Source organism: Lolium perenne, chromosome 3 (assembly GCF_019359855.2).
Source record: "Lolium perenne isolate Kyuss_39 chromosome 3, Kyuss_2.0, whole genome shotgun sequence".
Taxonomy (NCBI): Eukaryota; Viridiplantae; Streptophyta; class Magnoliopsida; order Poales; family Poaceae; genus Lolium; species Lolium perenne.
This window is the reverse complement of record NC_067246.2, coordinates 334109194-334134418: the sequence shown is the minus strand read 5'-3', so window position 1 is coordinate 334134418 and position 25225 is coordinate 334109194. Positions and strand designations below refer to the sequence as shown.

General features: G+C 45.7%; 1 protein-coding gene and 1 pseudogene across 1 annotated transcript in view; both read right to left on the bottom strand.

Annotated features, from left to right (window-relative positions):
• The window catches only part of LOC127345876 (uncharacterized), a 214831-nt gene that overhangs the window by 65454 nt on the left and 124152 nt on the right, over positions 1-25225 (bottom strand). The window lies entirely within an intron of this gene.
• On the bottom strand, positions 15600-18015 carry LOC127340454 (malonyl-coenzyme:anthocyanin 5-O-glucoside-6'''-O-malonyltransferase-like; annotated as a pseudogene).

Below are 25225 nucleotides of genomic sequence, written 5' to 3'. Positions count from 1 at the left end.
ATTTAGCAAATTCAGGAGAAAAAAAGATCAGGTTGAGGTAAAACTTTAAGGGATGTTGATATTCGGGGTTCATTGGTTGTCACGTGGTGAACTTCGACCAAGTCCCTTGAAGGTTGGCGGACATGTACCATTCGTTTTTGATTTTATATTTTGTAACTTCGCACATTGTATATCTTTCGAAACATCCCGTCTCTAATTTCATATTTTCCTAAGAAATTACAAGTTTATAAAACATTTAGAAATTCCACAATAAAAAATTAGAAATTTAGAACTTCAAGAATTATGAACTTATAGAAATCTTAAACTTCTAAAAAAATTAAACATTCTAAAATTCCAAACTTACAAAATTCCAAACTTTTCAAAACTCAAACTTCTATATCAAATTCCAAACTTCTCAAAATTTCAAAGTTTTTAAAACTCAAACTTAAAAGAACGCAACAAAAGTATAGATGTGCCTTCTTAAGTCTTACATGAATAATGAAATGAAATATAAAAAAACGAGCTTAGATGCACAAAAGTATAAAAGGGACATCTGCTAAAATGTTTATTTTACTTGATCCTACTCTAAGACCCTGCAGATCGACGGCCGGCCATCAAAGCCGCATTGTACATGCTCAAAGACTCGTTAGTCTCAGTGTAGGCAAACGTCCGGTAGATAGACTGCAGCAGAGACGTCACTGAGTCGCCTCTGTCCTTGCGTTCGATCTGCACCACGCCACCGCCACCCTGCAACCTCGCGGCTCCGCTCATCTTGTGCCGATACAGGACAGATGTTTCGCCGGAGCGTCCGTGCGTCAGGACATAGTCGCCGTGAGCGAAGTGCGGCACGGCGAGCTCTTGCTTCCGAAGCTTATACGCCTCCAGGACGTACCGGCGGCTCCAGCTCTCGATCGCCCTCCAGCACCCACACCGTCAGCGAGTCGCCGCCGCTGACGGCCACGCCCAGCCTCGCGTGCACCTTGGTCAGGCGGCATGCGCTCGGCCTAGCCGGCACCGGCAGAGGGGCGGTGCGGGTGACACGCTCGTCTTCCAGGTCGAACGCCATGACCCTCGCGGTGAACTCCGTCATCCAGTACACCATGCCGTCCACGTCGACGAGGCTAGAGCGGCCGAGGCTGCACCTCGCGTCGGGGCCGGCTTGCACGTCCCGCCATGTGGCCTCGCCCAGCGTGAACACGTGCACCACGCCGGGCTCCCAGAACGGGTCGAAGCAGCACGGGACGTGCACCACCTTGTACTGCCCCGTGGTCGGGTGGCACGCGAAGGCGTAGGTCTGGTGCCAGCTCCTGCTGCTGTTCCGGTACAGCCGGACGGAGGCGCTCGGCATGGGCAGCGGCGGAAGGCGGAGCTCCTCGCCGGTCGCCGGGTTGGCAAGCATGATGGCTCCGCCGGGCTCCTGGTCCTCGCACAGGCAGACGAGGCCATTGCAGGTGCCCACCACGCTCATGGGGCCGGCGTACGCTTTTATCGCCAGCGGGCGCTGCCACAGATCCGTGAGGCTCCCCGGCGACAGAACGTCAACGACGTACGCGGCACCCTCGGTGGTGACGGCCAATACCTTGGCGCGGCTCCGCATGTCCGCTGCTGCGCGCTCGTCCACGACGTCCCGCCAGAGCTGACAGACGAGGCGGAGACGGCGGCGGGCGTTCGGCGGCAGCCGTGTCAGGATGTCGGCCAAGACGTCCGTGGCCGTGGGGAAGTCGCAGATGTTCTCGTTAGCATCGTCCATGGCCATTGGCCAAGGGTTAATATGCTGTCTCGCTGGGCTGTGTCGCTGATCACCAGGCTCTAGATCGATCTGCTATATCTGGGGTATCGTCTTGTACGCAAAGCCGACGTTCGGTTGTATATATATACCCGTTTGTACAAGAGTGTTTGTCGGCTTCGGATTTACCGAAGGTCGTTGATCTCAAGTCGGTTGTGAGTTCGGGCCGGTCACGGTTACGGAGTAAGCAAGCTTACCTCTCGTGTCAAATCGGACATAGAAGTGTTATATACTCCTCCAAATAATAAGAAAAAAGAAATACTAATAGGCATTCAATCAAACAATGAATCGTTGCTATAGTTGTATTTCAAAATAGAAACATACAAATGATAGGAATTTCTTGTACTTTTTACTCATCTCACCTTTTTTTTTGTTCAAACTAGTGTTAGGATTATATCTTTTCATATATGTAACCGAATATGCTAAGAGCATAAAGCATATTCCGATATCTAGTCAATCCCGTTAATTGAGTCAATCACTAGGTATAGTTGATACCATGATCGGATCCCGAACAAGTAAATGATCGCGAGAGTCATTATGGAAATCTATATCCCGCTGATGATTATTGATCAGAGAGGTGTCTCAATCATGTCCACATTATTCACGAACTGTAGGGTGACACACTTAAGGCTCGTCGATGTTTTTAAGTGGATACGGAACACCGGAGAAAGTGTGGACAACATAAGGATTGTTTCGTATAACGCCGGAAATGTTCCGGGATATCAAAATAGTTAAAGGGGCTAAGTGACGAGGCGGTTTCTCGGCAATACCCACCACGAGGGGTTTGGGTTTAGATAAAGGCGACGATGGAAGTTCCGGGAGCGAGAGAAGGCACGACGTACCCAGGTTCACGTCCCCGCGGTGGAGGATCGCTACGTCCTGCTACCAATCCACTATATGAATATATGTGTACAGGGGGCCGCCATAGGCGGAGTTGTTGTATTTAGTCTAGTTCTAATCTGCGGGTTGCGATGTCTAGACATATTGCCCTATGTTTTATTAAGTAACAGTAAGATGGAACTAACTAGGAGCCACCATAGCGATTTGGAAGCCTAAACCGTCCGATCAACCCATCTAACAGTGCAGTGCGTTACTTAGCCCCGAAACGTTGTTAGGGAGTTTTTTTTTTCTTTCGTTGGTCGCCGTGAGGAGTCCGGTGTTCGTTGCTGGGCTGCTACTCCGAAGATTGAGTCGGGGGATTTCTCGTCAAACAGGCTAATTTGTTGATTTGGCGATGGGCTGCCGCTTAGCGAGCAGATTTTCGTGTCCTAGACCATGCCATCCTCTCAAATGGCTGGCCGAGCTGCCCGTCTGCCTTCTGCGAGTGGAGGTGCGTTACATCGCGTCTTTTTGTTCTCTCTTTATATCATCCGTGCACCATCTCTTCGGAATCCATGGATTTTTCCTAGGGTTGATTTTGCGGTGGTGGTGCTGGATGGGCGTGAGGCTCCCAAGGTTATGCGGCCTCTCGATTCTTATTGTGTTGTTCCCTACCTCGATTTGTCTCCCGAGTATGATCTTCGACCCTTCTTATGTTGATTTCTCTTGGCTCTGGATGCAGGGTGAGGGGGCGGCGTGGATAGATCCGGTCACTTTATGCTCCATGCCTTCAAGAAGAGTTGACACAATTGAATTGCCAAATCGAATCCCCTGTCATGGCCATGATGAATCGAACTATCGAAGGTAAATCACTGGTCACGACTGTAATAATTGTTGGGAATTGTGGGTTTTGAGTTTACTCAGTTCGGTAGTGAATTAATTTGATAGGAGATTGTTCCTTCAAAAAAAAATTGATAGGAGATTGTGGAAACAGAAACATGAGGGTGCTATAAAGTCAAACATGTGTGATGTTCATTGTGGCATGTGACAACAACAGCGTGGAAGGAAGGCCATCAATGGAATAGCTCAGCGAGGTAGTTCATGCGGGAGGAAAACCAGCCTGCCGCCAGGATGCCTGTGCTCTCAAGTCTCAAGCTCCGATGGAACTCTGCACAGAGGACCACTAAGCCACATGACGAACTTCCGTTGATTAATAAGAACGCCCATAATATCCAGACCAGGCCATGGTTTGCAGTTGGTGACACTGGTAGAAAAACAGGCTTCGGGTGAGCCCCATAAGTCGCGAAGCTGTAGGAACCGCGACTAATGGTACCTTTAGTCGCGGTTCGGGAGGCGAACCACGACCAAAGGCCTGGGCCCAGGGCGCTCGGTGGCCAACCGGTGCACGTGGGGGTCTTTAGTCGCGGTTGGCCTGGCCAACCGCGACTAAAGGTGCCCGAAGGCCTTTAGTCGCGGTTGGCCAGGCCAACCGGGACTAAAGCCCCCCCCCCCCCTATATATACCCATCCAGCAGCCAACACTTAGCCATTTGGTGCCATTCTCTTCACAAACTTCACAAGTGGGTGTTAGGTTTGCTTTTGGTTCCTCTTATGCACATAAGGTGTTTGATGAAATGCCCCAAGAGCATGAAACAAACATGATATGAAGTGTTGGAGCCACACTTGAGCTTTCTCATTTATTTTTTCCTCCTCGATCGCGGTTAGCAACTTGAACCTTTGATGTGTCGTTGATAAAATGTGCATGTGCATGTGTGTAGTTCATTGTTTAATTTATATTGTTTGTAGCTAGTTAGTTTAACAAATGCATGATGGTTAATTATATATTTTATATTATAATAATGCAGATGAATCGACAATGGATGTACGGTAACCGACTCTTCGGCGAGTTCAGTACGGGTTTGAAAGATTTCCTCGTAGTGGCTAATGCGAACAAGCAGGGGGGTTTTGTTATCTGTCCATGTGTTAAATGTAAGAATCAGAATGGTTACTCTTCCTCAAGAGATGTTCACATGCACCTGCTTCGGCACGGTTTCATGCCAAGCTATAATTGTTGGACCAAGCATGGAGAAAGAGGGGTTATAATGGAAGAAGATGAAGAAGGGGATGATTTCATCGATGAAAGCTATCTTGCTCATTTCGGTGATACTTTCATGGAGGATGCTGAAGGTGAAGGGGAAGGTGAAGGGGAAGGTGAAGAAGAGGCACGTGATGATCCCGTTGATGATCTTGGTCGGACCATTGCTGATGCACGGAGACGCTGCGAAACTGAAAAAGAGAGGGAGAATTTGGATCGCATGTTAGAGGATCACAGGAAGGCGCTGTACCCCGGATGCGATGATGGTCTGAAAAAGCTGGGCTGCACACTGGATTTGCTGAGATGGAAGGCACAGGCAGGTGTAGCTGACTCGGCATTTGAAAACTTGCTGAAAATGTTGAAGAATATGTTTCCAAAGAATAACGAGTTGCCCGCCACTACGTACGAAGCAAAGAAGGTTGTCTGCCCTCTAGGTTTAGAGGTTCTGAAGATACATGCATGCATCAACGACTGCATCCTCTACCGCGGTGAATACGAGAATTTGAATGAATGCCCGGTATGCACTGCATTGCGTTATAAGATCAGAGGCGATGACCCTGGTGACGACGATGTTGAGGGCCAGAAACCCAGGAAGAGGGTTCCCGCCAAGGTGATGTGGTATGCTCCTATAATACCACGGTTGAAACGTCTGTTCAGGAACAAAGAGCATGCCAAGTTGTTGCGATGGCACAAAGAGGACCGTAAGTCGGACGGGGAGTTGAGACACCCCGCAGATGGAACGCAATGGAGATAGCACCCCTCATGACTAGCTGCTATTGCTAAATAACTAAAAGTGACTACTCTAGATGGGAACATGTGAATTGCCTTTGAAAGATTTTGAAGGTGAATATGACCTGAATGACTTGGTGAATTTTGGTGAAAACTGATGATTGGGTTTGAATGCGATACCCTTCTAATTTTACAAGTACCCCCACAATACCTGATTATGGGTAGGGCTTAACTAGAAACTTGTGTATCTTAGTATGGGTTCCCTCTAAACAAACATCATAGGGGTTACGCCGAGGCTGCCTCCGTTACAAGTGAAATGATGTGAATATGAGGTGAATGTACGACCCAATCCCTGTGCAGTTCCCGGGTTAACAGTTGGTTTTCACCGGGAGGCCAAGCTCATGGGGAGAGGTGCCTATACTAGGGTGTATAAGTGAAAGGTTAAGGTTGATGATCCGCGTACTGAGTTACGATGATTCGGGGTTATCCTCGACGGATGTAATCAAATGTTGTGGCACAAGAGTACAACCTCTGCAGAGTGTTAAACCTATTCGAATAGCCGTGTCCACGGTTACGGACGATTGGAAAGGCCATACTATTCCGTTGTCAGAACTTTTGTCTTGAAAAGAGTTGTTGAATTGAAAGGTGATTTGACTTGAATCACCATGAATGGTGGGGATGACACTAATGTTCCCACTGGAGTTAGTCTAGCAAATGAAGAGTCTTTACTAAAAGTTTATTGAACTAAAACTTGGCTTTATGCAAATAAACCTAGAGCTTAGCACCCCTTACTACAATTGTTGAGTTATTACATTAGTATTAGTTTGCGAGTACTTTAAAGTACTCATGGCTGTGTCCCTGGCTATTCAAATGCCAGACTATGAAGAGGAGCAACAATATAAGGATGACGGACAACAGGACGTCTACGATAACTAGGATCGTCTTCTAACGTCAAGCGTTGCCTGTGGAATAGATAGTCCACTACTACTTCGCTTCCGCTACTATTTGTGTTGTTGAACAATCTATTTGTGTAATATTGGATCATGTGATCTATGGTTGTAAGACAAGTATGTGTTGTAATAAATGATGACTCTATGCTACTTAACTATTATGTCTCGCAAAAACAATCTTCCTGGGATTGCGATGTATGATATAATATGCATCTGGACTTAAAAATCTGGGTGTTTACATCGTGCCTACCTGGAGATGGTTTCTTCTGCCCAGAGTGCCGAGATGGAGGCGTCGGCCTTGCTCATCGTACAGTATGAGCCCGCTGAACCGCGGCAGCTCACACCGCATCCCCATCAGTATCCTCCTCTGCCACACCGGCCGCCCGGGCGTCATCGCTGCCGTCGACGTCCCAAACCGCTCACGCCTCATGGGCTTCACGGCCCCTGATGCTTGTATCTTCTGTATCAAACAATGCAGTCAGTTTCTCCAACGATTCCATCTGGAGTACATACAATACAAGGTTAATTATGTGCTCAACGGAGAGCATAGCAAGCCAATTCTTTTTTTTGAGGGAAAATAGCATAGCATATCAATTCAACCAAATAACCAAGGGAATTCAAGCGATTGCATTGCTTGCAGAACTGAGTAGATGCATAGGTCAGTTCTGTGGCAATAGCATACCAAGTATTGATGTAGTATATGCAGTATTGCAAACATGTACTGTATTTCACTGTGCCATATGAACATCATAAAATGTCACATCATCAAACATTAATGAGCAAGGCACAATTACCTGTTATCCATTGGAATTTTCATCATGTGTTACTCCTCTGCCCACTCATCATCGACATGCAATTTGGACAACACATCAACCCACTTCTCATTGACAGGATTAAACTGGATGTACGTCACTGAAATTCCAAGCAATAAAAGAAAGTTAAGAATTATGTTGGCAGAGAGAGTAAATAATATTGGAGCATAAATCTTACCGTAGACATGCACATGGATAATTTGGTGCGGCAATGGCCGTATCATTTTGAGGAAGCCACCAGGTAGACAGATGGTTCTAAAATAGCAGCCAGACGAAAATCAGTTCCAGGGAAAATGAGTTCCATGAAAAGGAGTATAAAGTCTACCTCGAGTATTCGCCAAAACATGATCATGGTAATAATACACAAATTTACCACATGATGCAAACATTTTCAGTATCTTTTCCCTGGTTATTCTTTTGATTGTCTTTATTAAAAATTGCATGGATAAAAGTTAGTTGACTATAGCATTTATCTTTAACAGGGTTGCTACAAAATTGGTAGGGTTCAGACAAATTCAGAAAACTAATTTTGCAAAATTATGACTCGGGTACTGTACATAAAGCCATCCTTAAACAAGAGTTCTAACATCCTTCAGTCCTTGGTAGGGTTCAGGCAAATTCAGAAAACTAATTTTGCAAAATTATGACTCGGGTAATGCACATAAAGCCATCCTTAAACAAGAGTTCTAACATCCTTCAAAGAACTTAAACAAGAGTTTCAGTTAGGAGTGGAGTACATTGCATTTTAAACTCTTCAAACAAGACAGTTGATTTTGAAAATTGACTGCGAGCCTATCATCGATCCTTTGGTATCAGCATAGATGCTATAATAGGAGAGACACTACAGAGCATAAATTCAGGTTTAGATGAACAGTTGAATGCTTCCAGCACGTAAAGTGAAAATCTGTACAGAGCTATATTCAAGTTTCAAAATATTATTACTCCAAAGTGGTAGTTCTACTTATATATGGAAAATTAATTAATTGAACAGATTCATACTGCTTTTATTTGCATGCTGGACTGTGTGAATGGAAAAACTGCAGGATTCACCTATATCCATTTATTTGTTACTTTGAAGACACAAATGAATAAAGAATTCAGAAGCTATCCATTAACATCTTATTTCATTCAACTCGTGTAATTAGAGATACATCGTCACTAATTTCCAAGAAAAATATCATGGCCAAGAGCATAAACACACAAGCACCACAATACATATTCATATTACTTCCAACTGATATCATTTATCCATGATTCTATTCACGTTTTTTCGCATCATAGGGAAGATTCAAAATAGGAAGCATATAGGCCAAAATATGATGAGGAATGCATCTAGGGCGATAGCAAGACTCACTTGAGAATGAATCTTTTTAGACACACATAGATTCAATAGTTTTGTTTGAAAGTGAAATCACCTTCTAAGTTATTAGAAATATTCAGATTTCTTTTATGTACCTAAAATAGTTGGATCAAGCTCATCGAAGATAATATGCATCTTACCTTCCAGTGAAGTGTTTAAATCTGAAATGACAGGGATGCAGACATATGTTCTTACCCTGCAAGGCATTTGCAAAAAGTAATATTTAATACATAGCTATGATAATGCATATATAGTTCGCCGGTATGGGTTGATTTACCATTTTCCAACTTCGCTCTTCTCTTACTCCTGTCACATGCACTGGTAAAAACGACTTCATTTCCATCTCCACCTCTGAAAAATATAGAATATAGTCATATACAGATCATTATGTTGGCAGAGTTGATCTTATTAATCATAGGGAAGTGCTAAAATATCTAGTTCAGCCAAAAATATTCGAGCAATGGGACTGCATGCAAGATTACATGAGCACACCACAATAGTGACGATAAGCACAAAATTATAACGTAGTGCTAAGACAATTAAGAAAAGATAACCTATAAAGAAAAAGGAACGGCGATAGTAATACTTCATGAGTAATAGCTTTTACTGCACAATAATAAAATGTTCACCAACCACTGAACAACACAACATCAGCGAGGCTAAAAAAAGTCAAATGAACACACAACATGTGTGTAACCAAACCCACCTCAAGCACGATGAATCTCATGACATTTTCCCCAACCAAGTGGAAAAGGATGGCGGCATTGGCAAGATGAGGCCAGTGGTCACAGGCAAGGGAAAAGATACAACCCAACCTGTATATCCATGATTTTCAGTGAATGAGCAGACGGTTTTGATCTCAATAGAACATGGCGAACAATATATAGAGGGATCCAGAGCTACCAACAGAACATGGACATATATTGCAAATAGTGAGCATAGTGCAAATACATACATAATAGGTCTCGATCAGACACAACTCTACCTATAAATTTTGCGCCTATATGATACTTAATTTTTACACCCAAAGAAACAAAGGATACTTCATGAAAAGGAGCACCGAATACTTGTTGTATGTTCGTGTCGCCTACTTCGAGCAACGCCCAAGACCGGTAAAAATAACCTCCAGCCAAAAAGGCCCAAGATGAAAAAGACAAAAAATTAAAAACAGTAACTATTCATTCAGTGTATATATAATTTCAAACAAATATTGGCATGGGCAGTATCTATAATTGCTGCAGTATCATTGACAGCATCAACCATAGAAACAACAACTAATCGAAAACCGCCTAAACTATTATTCAGAGCTATGATAAAAAAAAGGAAAACTATTCAAAACTCACTTAACAGGACAAGTGGTTGCAATAGAGAGTAATGACATAGGAAAAGTGGTTGCAAAAGAGAGTAATGACATATATTTCAACGCAAGATTATTCACTTTTGAAGTTTCAGTATGTAGGACATTGAATCAATCTTGTACTAATACAACAAATTGAATCACCCAATGCCACCAAAGAATAGGCATCATTTCAGTCAAGCTATATAGAGGCAAAAGATCTGAACTAATTTTACCTGAAGCACAACAGACGCATTGTGAGAGTCACCTCATCTTCACCAAACAACCTAGCTACAACGCTTCTCGCTCTTTCAAATCTGAAAGCCACCACCTGGTACATCAGCTTTTCCTTAAATAGTTCATACAATCATCTTAATCAGCAAGGACTTTCACCAAACACCTTGTAGGAAAATATACAAATGGATCTGCAGAAACAAAGATGAGATTTTCTAGGGTTCCTTCACTTTTACCTCAGCCTTGAGGGGGGCGAGGTACCACACCAGATCGAGTGGCAACCTGCTCTCCTCCCTGCAGAGTTCATTTGAGAGAGGGGAAGAGGGAGGGAGGTAGGGTTAGAGAGAACCTGCAAGTCCACCGGTCGCAGGGTCGCCTCCTTCATGCGCGCTGTAGATCGGGCGTCGAGGGGCGGGGAAGAAGAGCTCACCGCTGCTGCTGTGGCTCGCCCGCCGGAGCTCAACCTGCGGCAAGGAACTCACCTCCGGAGCAGAACGTGCTCTGGCAAGAAAAATAAGAGAGATGAAGGAAACGAGATATTGGGAGAAATTGGGAGAGGAACCAGGAAGGGAAGAAAACCGGTCGCTAGTCGCCACCATGTCGCACCACTGCACCTCCACATGCCGCCGCTCCGTAAGCAACTACAAGCTCAAGTCGCAAGACCTCTTCCTCTACAACCCCGCCCGACGGTCCACGATCGGCACCGGGGAGATGTCTGGCGGAGGGGAGGAGGACGGGGAGGTGCTCGTTGATGTCTTCATGTCGATCCCGCCAACGTCGACGAGTTTCTCGGCGGGCGATGGAGGTGGGGTTGTGGCATGGGATGCTGGAGCCTGGAGGTGTAGCTGCTAGCCGACAGAGAGAGGCGACAGGGAAAGGGGAGGCTGGCGGCGCTGGAGAGGTGGGCGAAACGCTTCGTCGACCGAAACCCGTTTAGAGATTCGGTTGGGCGTGGCCCATGTGGACTATGGACGGGGAAGCGCGACGATGAAAGAACGAAACGTATCGATGTAGTGGCAGAATAAGGAACCACTTTAGTTTTTTTAAGTAGCAGAGATAATGGTTTTTTTACTGTCAAAAGTGCCTACAAATTGGCATGCACTCTTTGACTACAGTTAGTCATGATGCCCCAAGTAATGCCCCTAATGGCGACATAAAGATTTGGCAAAACATATGGAAGGCTCATGTTCCAAACAAAGTGCATATCTTCAGCTCGCTGTCTTGCGTCCGACAATTTACCCACCCAAAAAAGTAAATGGAGAAGGACTTTGGAGATACAAAATATCTGCACTGTCTGCGGAAATACAGTAGAGGATAGCTTCCACGCCACCGTAACATGCTCAAAAGCAAAGGCGCTAAGGCACAAAATGAGAGAGTTTTGCCCGCAAAAAAAATTATATTTAGCCCGCAAAAAAAAGAGTTTTGGCCACTGCAAAAAGAAGACAGGTTTGTTAATTCTGGGATGAACTGGCTTCTAATCCTCCTTGATAGTACTCCAAAGAACATGCACATGTTTATTCTACTCACTTTGTGGAGATCATGGTACCGGCGAGATGATGCCATTCACGCAAAGGGAGATGCCACCATCGACCAATCAGTCAGGTTTCTTCTTTCCTATGTCAATACTCTTGACTCCGATCTGGATGTGGATGCTGGTCCTGGTCCTACTAACGAAAAAGGAAAAACTCCGGACCACCGTGAACATCAAACAAATCATACCTAAGAAGAAAAGCATGGTAAGATGGGAACCACCACCAGTTAATTGGCTTAAAATTAACGTAGATGGATCTTTAGTTCCTACTACAGGTTCTGCTAGTGTTGGTGCGGTGATTCGGGACCATTGTGGATATGTTATTGCTGGTGCTGTGAGAGTACTGGAGAAGTGTAGCGGAGGAATCAGAGGCTCTCGCGCTCCTGGAAGGTGCACGGCTAGCTGTTGGATGGACCAGAGCACCAATCATTTTTGAAAATGATTGTGCCACTGTTGTTAGTGAACTACGAAAAGACTCTAGTTCTCTGTCATCTTTGGGGACAATATTCAATGAATCTAAGTTGTTTGCCTCCGTCCTGATGGATTGGAAATGATTTTAGCCAAAAGAAATCGGAATTATGTAGCGCATGAGGTTGCAGCATATGTGAGACTTATGGGTGTAGGTGCTGACTGGAGTTGGAGTTGTCTCTACCCAGATGAAATTGCAAAGGCTACTGCCTTTGATTGTAATCATGAATATGTTTGTTGTGAATGAATGAAAACCTTTTGACCTAAAAAATGTAAGTATGATTGTATGAACAGTATTTGCTAATTTCACGGATTCAGTTTTTAAATTTGAACATTTATTTAAATTTGAATGATTTAAGAATTTGCATATTTTCAAATTTGAATATTTTTAAGTTTGAACAATCTTCATAGTTGGAAAATTTTAAATTTAAACAATTTCAAATTTGTTTATTATCCATATTTGAACTTTTTTAATCAGAACTTTTGAAAAAAAAACTGATTTCCTTTTTCAAAATTGAACATTTTTTTAATTTTAATATTTTAAAAATTTGAATAATTATCAAAACTAAACATTTTTAAATTCAAAAAATCATATTTGAACTTTTTAAAAATTTACACAATTTTCAAATTTGAACATTATCCAAATTTGAACATTTTTTGAATGTGAGCATTTTTTAAATTTGAACATTTTGTGAATTTTAATATTTTTTCCATCTAAAAAATAAAAAGATACACGGAAATAGAAAAGAAAATAAAACAAAAATAAAACAAAACAAAACAAAAGATAAAGATAAAGAAAACAAAAAAAAAGGAAATTGGGTCAGGCCCATTACCCGCGGTGAGGGGTGGGGGTGTGGTACTTCACTAGCGCAGACTTGTGCCGCATTTAAGAATCGCCTTGGTGAACAACCTAGGTACTGTGTTTTAACTAAAGAAAGTGGGACGGCCCATCTTCTAGTTACATGACATATGTGACATCATAATTCAGCTCCTAGAAAACATATACTACAATATTACAATGTCATGTACAACATATGAATACTTATAGAGAACTTGAAGAAATATATGTTTTTTCAATGAGATCTTTGGATGGTTCAAAAAAATTAGCATAATGGTTCTATGTGAACTAAGAGTGGGGAGAGATAGAAAGAAGATTCACTAGACCGATTAAATGAAAATAAAGGTACGAGCTCATGTTAGATTTCCCACGTACTCCCTCCGTTCTTTTTTAATTGACTCAAATTTAGTACAAAGTTGTACTAAATCTGAGTCAATTAAAAGAGATCGGAGGAAGTAATAGTCAAATAAATACTAGGCATTCCTCGGTTCTACAAATCCCACTAGTCTTCTTAATCGTAAAGAAAGAAACAAAGAAATATGGATTATGCTTCCAAGAGTAAATTAACTGACTCCAATGCAAGTGATTAGTTGAGTTTATCTTAAACATGGAACCTCCAAATTCGCCAGTTTGCCTCATTTGGCTGTGAATTCAAATATTCAATAGGTCAGATCCACATGTAAGGGTAGCTTGGATCTTCTTGTCGTCTTCAGTGATATCTCCTAAACCTTTGTACAATGATCGCGCATTGCCCATTGTACGTCACTCACCAAGGGTATAGTATAACCTACTCACACCCTCAGCAAACTGCTATTTTTTTAAAAATACCTAGCCTTTTATAGGACAACGCCCAAAATTTTGTTTTTTTTTTTGTCAAAGGGGACGAGGTGCATTTGTTCTTAGTAAGATGTGGCATTGCATAAGAAACACAAAATACTGGAATCTTCTACAAATACAGTAATTGAGACGCAATTTTAAAACATCATCATCACAAAAAAAACCCATAGGAGTTCACATCCTCAACAAGTTGAAATTGCTTGAATCGGGCAGGGCCACCAAAAAGCCTTGCTAAATAGTTATGCGGTCGGAGAAGGATGGATCGATTATGTCCTTGTCAAAATTATCGTGTGATTCGCATGTTGATGATCAAAATTTGTTGAACTGAAGTGACTGATGCAATGCAGCTGGATCCATCATTGCTGTGTTGCCTGGCGCCGTTGCAAATTCAAACACTTTGCGCTCCTGCTTTTTGATGCAGAAAGCCGACTGGTCTGCAACTAACAACTACCCAGCCCAATGTTTTTTCTGTCTTGTTCCTCCATTTTGTTTATTGTACGTACTGCACATAGTTTTGGCAGGCACGTTGTGCTTAGCTGCACATATATATATATATGGCGTGCACATTAGACAGAGAAGACAAGTTGGTCTCCACCATGGGCACCTGCGTGAGCAGATGCAACCCCTGCTCTTCATCTTCCCCTTCCACCCCCCGTGCCGGCAACGGCGATGACTCCATCTCCTTGTGCGGCGGTTCTCCGACTCTGAGCCACAACCGCAACACCGTCGCCGTGCACCCGCTCCCGCTCGCTTCCAGCTCCCCCGCGCCCACACCATCAACCAGCTCCTCCTTCTCCTCGTTTTCGGCCGCAAGCTCCTTCATCTCCACGGCCACCACCTCATCGGCCTCCTCCGCCTCGTCGGCTGGGTACCTCAAGGTCCGCACTTGCAGGGACAGGGAGGTCGTCGTGCTTGACCCCAACAGCAACTTCAAAAGGAAGAAGAAGAAGAAGCTCGCCTCCGCCGCTCCATGCCTGCCAAGAACGCCCCTGTCCGTGGTCAAGTCTCCAACGAAGAAGAAGCCAGGCTCTGGCACTAGCGTCCGCCGTACAACTCCGACTAAAGCGGTGGCGGCGAGGCGCGCGCGGCCATTGCCCCCTCGGCCACCACCGCCTGCTACAGCAGCAGGTGCAGGGGCAGTTCCGAGGAAAAAGAAGAGGCCATCTCCACCTTCTTCGTCTTCGTGCCGATCAACGGATTTGGGTGGGTGGAGGGAGACCGTCAGGGCAGCGGAGGCCGCCAGTGCCGGCTGTGTTGTCGGTGGTGGGGAGTTGGTAGATGACCTCAACAACCCAGTCATGTCCATGGATTGCTTCATCTTCCTCTGAATCCCATCTCGTTCGTTCGTTCGTTTCTCAACATACGGTGTGTTGCAGCATGTAATTCTTGTTTCTGAAGGCAGTGTCTCTATGTAGATACAGCTGGTCTCCCTGTATGTGGTTAATGTTCATGTTCATGTTATCTTCATCTTTATTTCAGTTCTTCTTTGTTGAGACATGTTCATTCTCTGCCAGGATAGGAATTCCTCTCGTCTACTCTGACAAAACTAATATTCCTGCCAGCGTTTACTAGTGTTAGCTAACAAAAGAAATACACCGCTGAACTGACTGCTGTGCAACGTGCCAACAACTAATACATGAAAGTTTCTCTTTATGCAGAGAAGCAAAGAGCCTAACACAACTCGGGACTGTTTGAAGTAGTGTGCAAGTATTCTGATAGATGTTATTTTTTGACAGACACATGATAGATGCTATTTATTTACCAAATTTGAGGCAATTTTCTTGCCTATGGCTTTGAGCTAACAAAACGAAAATGTAGGCGAGTCATTCAAAAAAAGAAAATGTAGGTAAGTGACTGACAAGACGGATGGACAGAGAAACAGTTGGCCCCAAAACTAAAATTCAGATGAGTCTGACGACGTAGCCATGGCTGTACATGTCTACCTTCCGTTCGCAGAGCCGGACGCCCACATCACACACAGTTTGGCGATACATTGTCCAACACGATGTCAGAATTCAGATGCTCCGCCGGACGATGTCGCAGAAGCAAGAAACGAAGGCTTCCATGGCGTCCGGCGGGAGCACCACCCCGACCTCGACGCCGCCGTCGCCGTCGGGGCCTTCCGCCAGCGACACCGTCCCAGGCGTCTTCTCGATGGACACCATCTCCACCCGGCACGGCCTGCCCCACCCGAAGTCTGTTCCCTCGTACACGCCATGCCGCGGCGACCCGCCCACCGACATGGGCCGTTCCGGCAGCACCGACAGCACCTTCCCCAGCCACCCCTCTGCGCCCTCCAGCACGCCACGCTCCATCTCCCTGTTGGCCTCCCCGATCGCCGCCGCCGCAGCCGCCATGCCGCCGTCGCCGTTCGTGAGTTCCGACGTGGCGGCCTCCACGAAGCAGGGCGTAGGCAGTTGCCGAAGTACTCGGCAGGGAGCGGCGGCGCCAGCCTCGACCGGCACTCGGCGGAGAACAGCATATGGCTGCGCGTCGCGCCGACGCCGCCACGAACGACGACGGGCGCCGCTGCGTTCCTGGCTCTGCTGCCGCCGCGTCCTTGATCCCGTCGATCTGATCGCGCGTCAGCGTGAAGGACGCGATCAGCGGTACCGGCATCTCCGTTTCCTGCGCTGGCGGCGGCGGCGGGGGAGGGCCGGACGCGAGCATCCTATTCATCCCGGCGAGCGTCTTGCTGAGCAGGTCGTCGGGGTCGGCGACGAGCGAGCGGTCGAGCACCGGCGCGGGCGGCGCGTCAGCACCCTCGAGGACGCCGAGGCGGCACGCGGCGGCCCATGTCCGGACGAAGAGCGTGGCGGAGGCGTCGTCGCAGGCGGCGTGGTGCACGGACACGCCGAGGCAGAGCCCGCGGCCGAGGAACACGGTCGCCTGCACGGCCGCGATCTCGAACGCGCCGTCCTCCCGCGGCGGGGGCAAGCCCGGCACGAAAGCGCGCATCTTGCGCAGGTCACGGGGCCCGGTGGAGACGAGGCTGTCGAAGTTGTGCTCGTCCTAGGAGGACTCGGCGAGGACGAGGGCGAGCGCGTCGATAAATCTAGCTCTGCTCACCAACCACTGCCACTATGCTCTGCTGGTTGACTGACAAGTGAATGGAGACCCTCAGGCACTTCGCTTACTGATGGTGATGTAGTATTCCACTTGATTTGTTTGGCCAGCATTCTCAGACCAAGAAACCGCATCAATTTCAGCTTATATATATATGGGGATTTTAAACATTAGGAATTTCCGAGTAAAACAATATGTAGTTTATTTTTGTGAGCATATTGATATCTTATTTGTATTTTTCTGATTGGAATGGATTTTACATATATTTGCAAAGTCTCAGCATTTTTCTGGATTTTTGGAAATATAAACTAGAATCACTAAACTTACCCGGACAGGACTACCCTTAGGCACTGACTGGTGGACCATCGTCCACGTCAGATGTCACGTTGGCGTGGACCGGTCGAAATCGTTGAAGGAACGACTCTTTCGCCGCCGGTGACCACCGGAGGCGAGCCCGGGGCTTGCGTGTGGATGGCCTAGTGGTTTCTTTCGACGCAGAACGAAATGGCGAACCATTTAGGGGCGGCTCTGACAAGTATTGGTCACCGGAGACAGCTCCGGCGAACCCTACTGTGGCGGTGCACGGCGACGAAAATCCAATCGGAGACTAGGGTTGATACTAAAGCGAAAGGAAGGGTCCCTGGGATGCGCACACTCACCTTGATGCTTGTAGACTGCTCGACGAGGTTGATTGAAGTCGGAGGTGAGCTCGAAATCACCGATACCGGCGATGATCGGTGGCAGAGAGGTGCTCGATTCGCGGTATCTCGTGCTGCCCTCGATGCTTGGCTTGACCAGAAGGAAGACGGCTTCGAGGCGCACCTCCTCGACCAAACCCTGGGCTCCGGGGAGGCTTGAATCGACGGCTAGCCGGAGAAGGGTCGACACGTGTTGCAGTTTATTGCGAGAAGTAGAGAGATCAAGAGAGAAATGGAGAGGGTGGGGAGTGATTAGGGTTCCACGGCGGAGCTGCACGTGGATTTATAGGGTACGACGAGGTCTGTTTCGGCATTTAACGGTTGGCGATGGCCGGGATCGAACGACGATGTCAGCAATGGTTTGTAGCACGAATCCCTTCGTATTATGGATAGGCTCGGACCTAGCGGAGAATGTATGCGGCTCGAGCGGTCTCTGGCGTCCGTGACGGTCAACGACGACGGCGGTGACGAGCCTCATCGCGCTATCGATCGGAGAGAGGAAGACGGCGACTCCATCCCTCCTCTGTGTTTTATCCCAGCGACGAAACGGTAAGTGGCATATGCTCCCTTTGTTGTGAAATGCATCTTTGATACATTTTGAAATGTTAAAATGTTCAATTATACATCTTCACATTCTACACGCGCACAAAAAATTTCCATAGAAAATCAACTTGTTGTTTGTGTTGTGTAAAAATGACAAATTTTGGGGAAAAAATAAGTCTTTTTGTGAGACATGTTTTGTCGTTTTTACATCGGCATCAAAAAAGTATCGGATTTTTGCAAAACTATACGAAAGACTGTCTAGAAATACCCTTCCTAAGACCCCACAATGTGTGGGAGCTTATATTTTTTTGGACGGAGGGAGCATATGCACCCGAGAGCCGAATTGAATTTCCACGCTTATTGAGTTACTGATCCTAGGTTATGCAGTTTGTTTATCTTTTTTGGATTATTGATGGTGATGTAGTATTCCACTTGATTTATTTGGCTCAATACCAAGGAACCGCACCAATTTCAGTTTACATGGGACTTTTAAACATTAGTAAAACCATATGAGAAGCTTATTGAGTTACTGTCTTACTGGTCCTAGGTGATGCAGTTTGCTTCACCTTGACTTCAATGTATGGGCTTGTAGCTGTAGATAATCCCTGAGCTAAGAGTTTCAAAGTAGGTACAGTTTCTGTCATCGTCGTTATTCCACAGGCAGCATACGAATACTTTATTACATTCTACCGTTGAAAGCCCTCATCAACCGAAGAAAAGTTGAGTGTCTATTGAATTTAGTTAGGGCTACCATTTAGTTAGGTTGTTTGTTGTTCTGTCAGAATTCTACTGAAGCGGCAAGCAAGTGGCCGCATCTAGCGCTTATTGGTTCAGCTCTCCCTGTGATGTTCCGAGTGTATGGCTGTGGAGCTTGAACTGGAGAGTCGTCCAAATTGATTTACATGGGAATACTGTAACTCTTCATTGTTTGTTCAATCAAATACTCCCTCCGTTTCTAGATATAGATTGTATAGTTTTTGGCATGGAAATTAAGAAACACATTGAGGGCAAAATTACCCCTGAATTATTGCTTTGACTAAATAGAGGAGTTTGCATGAGCTAAGAAAATGCAATCAAATCCGTAAAAGAATAACAAAATGAGTGGTTCTACACAATACACCTTATATTTTGAAGTTTTTTTCGGAAAAACTATACACCTTATATCAAGGAACGGAGGGAGTAGTTCATTTGTTCTTCTGAGGTTTATCTGGCATCAACTAGTCCTGAGTTGTGTTAAGATCTTCGCTTATCTGCACAAAGAAAATATTTTCTGTACTACTTGTCCAGATGTTTTGCAACAGCCAGCTCAACGATGTGTTGTTTCTTGTTTCTCTAGGTCAATTCAATTACAAAGTTGGTGATTAGTAAAGGGTATATACTATATGATTCTTGTCAGGGCTGAAGAAGAATTCCTGACAAAGGAAAGAGTGTATTATTCTTGTCAGGGCTGAAGAGAAGAATTGCTAAGAAAGAGAAGGTTTTATCAAAGAATCGGAAAGAAGATGAGGTTAGAACATCAACATGACGACCAAATCATGGGTTATATGTAGTGCCAGTGCATGGCAAATTCTAAAGATTAATCACACGCATCGCGCATGCAGGTTAAAACAAACCACAGCTGACCTGTTAATTACTAAGTGGTAGAAGGTACAGAGACAGTTACACTAGAAACATGTTGCAGACAGCATACCGTTGAGAGATGAATGGGATGAGTTCATAGGGAAATAAAGCAGTCCATGGATACGAGGGGGATGTTGAGGTCATCTACCAACTCTCCACGACTCCACCACCACCGCTGCTCTTCATCCTTCCACCAGAATCTACTGATCAGCATCGATAGGAAGAAGAGGTATAGTGGTATTTCAAGACTGCTGATACATGTACTAGTGCAACACAGTAAAACATGAATCCACGGACTACAGAGGAAACACAGATTTATGAGGCAAAATCCCAACACGTTTCAGAAGAAAACCATTCCTACAGCAAAGTTGTGTTGTTCCCACAACAGTTTATTCTCTTGTTAAGTATCTTCCTACGAACAAGCATTAACAACATCTCCAAATTTATTTTTACAACACAAATTGGAAACATGTACATACCCTGGATCACTATTAGCTAAGACGGTAAGTGATTTTCCCCAATCTTATTTTTTTAGACGGACATGGACCTCTCCCCGGTTCCAATTCATTATGAAAAGAAGCCATACGAGCTCATTACAGCATCCAGACTACTAACCAAAGCACTAAAGCTAGAGTTCAAAAACAAACAACGACGATCCTCAAAAAGAGGAAAGCCAAACTATTTTTTTGTTTGATTTCAGTTAGCCTTGCTCACTATCTCTGCACCCACTAACTTCAGATCACACAAGTGCTATTATACTTAGATCGAACTTGTACCCGAAACAGGACCGCTTCATAATGCAAGGGGGAAGTCTCAGCTTAAATATATTGTCACCATAATAGAGTCATTACAAAATTAACATTAAAGCTAAAAACAACATCCACTATGAGCAATGGAAGCCTAGAGATCATTTAAGCTGCTAGAGAGAAGCTGGATTATTGTGTAGGGAGGAGAACTACGACCTATGTCTTTAGAGATTTTTGCTTCTCTGTCGTACTGCATGCTGTAAATGTGGATGCCATGGTTGAAATCTAGACCTTTTGTGTAATAGATGCAGTTGGCGTCAACTGATGGGAACTTATCAGCGTTAACAGACAAGCACCTACAGTACCCACCTAGGAAGATGGCCTGGTTGCCAATGCTCTTCACACGCTGGAATACATGTCTGTCAGTGTCCATCTTGTAAACCCGCATGCCATCGTTTAGCTGGATAATGATCAATATTTCTCCACCAGACTCCAGCAGGTAACATCGGTTGTCATATCCTATAATGAAATTTCGTATAGCTTCGTCTTCAGATATCTCGGTATCTTCATCATCAGACATCTCAGTAGGATCGGCATTGAAATCCTTGATCAGATCAAACATACTTTTAGCCGTATCAAGTGGAAATGGTGGGCCTGATCCCAACTCACCTTGAGTGTAGATATCTCTGACAGAGAGCCTGATCAAAGGGCAGGCATTCCTATCCTCGTACACGGCAAGACTTTGGCTGTTAGGATCAGCCATGTACACCGTCCGGGGTGAGTCACGTAACGAGCCATCAGGAGCATCAACCACCTTGTTGCATAGCAAGAGAAGCGTAGGCGAAGGACCAGCGACCAGAGCAGCAGACTTGACGAACTCGTCAGGCATAGGCGCAATGAAACGAACCATGTATCCTGTCAAAGGATTGAGGACGCTCACGGTGTTATAGGACTTGGTGTCGACCAAAACGAGGAGACCATCCCGGGTGGAAACGGCAATGTAATAGCCGTGGAGCAGCGGGAGCTCCTTGCGGAGGAAGCGTCCGGTGGCTGTGTTCACCAGGAGGTATGTCTTGCTCGCATAGACCTCGTCGATGATGACCCAGTGGTAGGGGCGGAACCGACGGTCGGAGGTTAACTTGGGGTCATCGGTGGTGAAGCGCCAGCTTTGGCAGATGGCACGGAAGTCCATATAGTAGTCGAGATCACTGGTGGACAGGAAGCATTCGGCTATGCAGTTGATGAGGTCGGCCGGGAGGGAGGACCAATCTGCAAATTTCATGGTGGCATGGTTGGTTGGAAGGATTGGAGGACTGAGATCACTTGGATTTCCCATTCTTTCGTTTAACAGCCTAGATCATGAGAGTTAAGAGTGAGTTAGAACATCGACGAGCGCGGCCGCGTCCGGCATTTCTGATCTGCTCCATGTAAAAATGACGACTTTGTAAAGCATAGAGGACGGATGTACTCACAGAGGGCAAGGCGGAGACGTAGCGGCAGGTGAGGAATACGGGGAGCGTGGGCGCGGTGGTGCCGACGCCGCAGTCGAGGACGTGGTGCTGGTGCCGGGATATCCCATAATACGCACAGGAATCGAGGCGAATCTGGGAGGAGAGGGCAGGGGATTCGACGAGGGTTTATAGGGTTCAAGGAAGAGATGAGAGGAATTGATTTGGGAACGATGGCGATGGGACCCACTGCCAGCCATAGGGAAAGCATGGTATAATTTCGGCTACTACATTACTCACGCCTAAAATTCCTCTACATTAGAATCAAGAAGATTTATGTCAATCCCACTATAATTTTCTGGATGGTATAAACTAGAAATAGTAAATACAAGAAAAGACACAAGATTAAAATGTTCTTTGCTATGGATTCCTACGGAACTCATGTCTACAAAAATATTACGGTAAGTTAAGATTAGAGCATCTCCATCGGCCGCTCCTAGATAGGCGTCGGCAGGGGTGCCGACACTGCCGTATGAGGGTCTCCGTCAGAGCATCCTCTATTTGGGATGCTGCTCCCACACCGGCGTCCTCCATACGTCAACCCGATTGAATTTGAAACTTGGAATGACATTTAAAACCAAAATTCATACAAAAGTTACTCCAATTTAAACCTAAATAAAACTTAAACTTAACCCTAATATACAAGCCGTCGGTTGGAGCGCGCGACGGGCCTACCTCGTCGGTGTTCTACCCCTTTGCCGCCTGCATCCGTGCCCACCTCTCGGCCCTTGCTCCGCGCATCGGCGGTGGAGCATGGCGGCCGGCGTCGCAGAGCTTTCCGGCGGCCCTGTCCCCGTGCTGCCAGCCTTTGCCGAGAAGCCTCGTTATCGGCGCGCCTCGCTTGCTCGGCGGCAAACGACTCGGCGTGGCGATGAGCATTCAGCTCGATGAGCTTCTGTCGCTCCGCCTCCATGAGGAGGCGTCCCACCTCCTCCGTGGCCGCTCGCTGGCGTGAGATCTCGAGGGCATGCTCGAGGTTCGCATCGTTGACGAGCTCCCGCTCCTCCTCGTTCAACATCCAGAAGCGCTGCACGTTCAATGACGCTAGGATCGTTGCCTGCTCCGGGTCGGCGGGGGCCTGCGGTTGCTCGCCCCACTGCGCCGCCTCCTCCGCTGCCTTAGCTTTCGCTTCGCGACGTAGGCCTCTTGCCACACGGCGAACCGTGGGTCAAGCTGCGTCGTCGGAACCGTAGTCGGCGTTGGGCTACGGCTCAGCTATGGCTGCGGTGGTGGTGGTGGTGGAGGCGCACGCACCGCGCAACCGTTGGGGCCAAGCATGGAGTACGTCGTTTTAAGAAGACAAGGCATTTTTTGAGGTGGAGAGGAGAGACTGGCGCGGCGACGGTGGTGGAGACAAGAGAGGACAGTGCGGCTACGGTGGTGGAGATGAGAGGATAGCACCGCGGCGGTAGATGGCGTACGTAAATAGGGGTGCCAACTACCTGCATTTACGGCGGCGTAGGCGAGTGGACGCCGCGTGGCCATTCTCCGTCTCGTCACCGCCTCAGTTTCCACGCGGGAGACCATTAAATGCCGATGACCAACCTTCCCGCGTCACTTCCGATGCGAACCGTCGCGTGCTCTCGCTGACAAGGTGCCCCCACCCGTGAAAACCATTGTGCCGCAAGGCGCCGGCGCGCCCGATTCGCGCCCTCACGAAAGTGTCTTCACGGGGTTGCCGGCGCTTCTATTGGGCTCGAAAACCGCCGGCGCTATTTGGGGCGCACCCGCATTTTCGATATCGGCCCCCAAAATGCTATCAGGGCCGCTATCGGGGCCGCCGGTGGAGATGCTCTTACAAATATTGTAGATTTAGAAGCAAAGGGGAGTACAAAACTCATGAAGTGCTACTTTTTGGGTGGTTTAAGAAAATAAGGTTTGGATTTTTCGAGATACTAGGAAAGAGAGAGAGAGAGAGAGTATTGAAGCAACTTTTATCGAACCTTTCAAATAAAAACAAGAATGAGATAGATTTTCATTGGAATAAGAGTCAAGTAAATGCAAAATCAAAGAAAGGGAGCCTAGCTCACTTGGTTAGGGAAGTAAGCCAGATATAAACTCCTAGGGATGCAAATTTGAGTTATTATTATTAAAAAAAATCTATGCAGAGGTTTTCCCTACCGCATTTCTTTCAAAACAAAAGGTAAATGCACTATCCAATGGTCCTTATATAAACAATTCCTAAGGATTCATAAAATCATTAAAATTCTTACAAAACACTTATATTTAAGAGAATCCGTAATAATTATTTAATTGTGCATGCATTCGTATATTTAAGATATTGAGATACATTGATGCCTTAATTCCTTTATATTAACATGAGATGCTCTCCATGTATATACCGAGCTCTCGACAACTTCGTCGTGCGATCACACACCTTTAAAAATGTGATGAAGTGAAGAGAAGAATTCCCTCCAGAGATACCGAGGAGGGGAGGAGGCACGACAAGCGGGTTTTCTTTTTGTTGAGAAAAGCTGCCCTACAGAACATGTTGTCCAACTATCAAAAAGCTTCCAAACTCAACTAAGCCGATAAATATTTTATGAAGTGAGAGGATATGGTCACCCTATGTTATAAAAACTAACATTGGTCTTGGAAATATTGGCCAAACTATGTTATGCAGAGAGAGAAATCGAATTTAGCAAATTCAGGAGAAAAAAAGATCAGGTTGAGGTAAAACTTTAATGGATGTTGATATTCGGGGTTCATTGGTTGTCACGTGGTGAACTTCGACCAAGTCCCTTGAAGGTTGGCGGACATGTACCATTCGTTTTTGATTTTATGTTTTGTAACTTCGCACATTGTATATCTTTCGAAACATCCCGTCTCTAATTTCATATTTTCCTAAGAAATTACAAGTTTATAAAACATTTAGAAATTCCACAATAAAAAATTAGAATTTTAGAACTTCAAGAATTATGAACTTATAGAAATCTTAAACTTCTAAGAGGAGGAACAATCATGCGGTTTGAGATGAGGCGGAAGGAACCTATGTTGACTGCTGCCCTTGCACCCTCATGTCACTCTCACTCTCGGTCTGAAAGGAGAGCTTGTACTGATGACGACGATGAGGAGTTTATGTCTTGGATTTTTTGTGTTGTTTCAAAATGCTTCCAAGATTGATGATAGGTACCGTTGCAATGGCGCACTTCGAATTACTGTAATGCTCCAAACTAATCGCAGTGTTATAACTATTGTTTCTTTTGTGATCTGAGTTGGATCCTATGTTTGAAATGCCATATTTGATCATATAGTTTTGTTGTGTGATCTG